The sequence below is a fragment of the Pteropus alecto genome, unplaced genomic scaffold (genome assembly GCF_000325575.1).
Source record: "Pteropus alecto unplaced genomic scaffold, ASM32557v1 scaffold276, whole genome shotgun sequence".
Taxonomy (NCBI): domain Eukaryota; kingdom Metazoa; phylum Chordata; class Mammalia; order Chiroptera; family Pteropodidae; genus Pteropus; species Pteropus alecto.
Window position 1 is genome coordinate 422,646 of NW_006438074.1, and position 489 is coordinate 423,134.

Here is a 489-nt window from a genome sequence, read left to right on the forward strand (position 1 = left end):
AGTCCTATAAGGTATTCAGGGGTTATTCTGGCAGTCTCTGGAGTGATTCAGATTTTTCGTACTTTTGTGAAAAGTGAGATTATGCAGCAAAGGGACCATTTATCCAACCCTTAGCCGGTTCCACTTAGACTTTGAAACCCCCAGGGGTATTCAGAGTAATACCTGGGGGCTCATCCCCATGCCTCAGAAACTCTGCTATATAAACTCCACCTAATGCCATAAAATTTACCGAATATACCAGGTGAGAATGAAGACAGCAACTTCTGAAGAAAAGACAGAACCTGTCAGTCTCTTGGTAATCTTCCTTCCTTCACTTCATTTCTGCATAGAAGATGCATTCTGATGCATCTGAGAACTTCGGCCAGTGGCACCAAGGCTGACTGGCCTTCTTTTAAAAGTTTCTTAATAACTTGACCTCTACCAAGTAACGATATAGTGTTGCAGGTTAGAGTAAGTAACTTATAAATAGCCCCTCTGGCTCTTGATGAC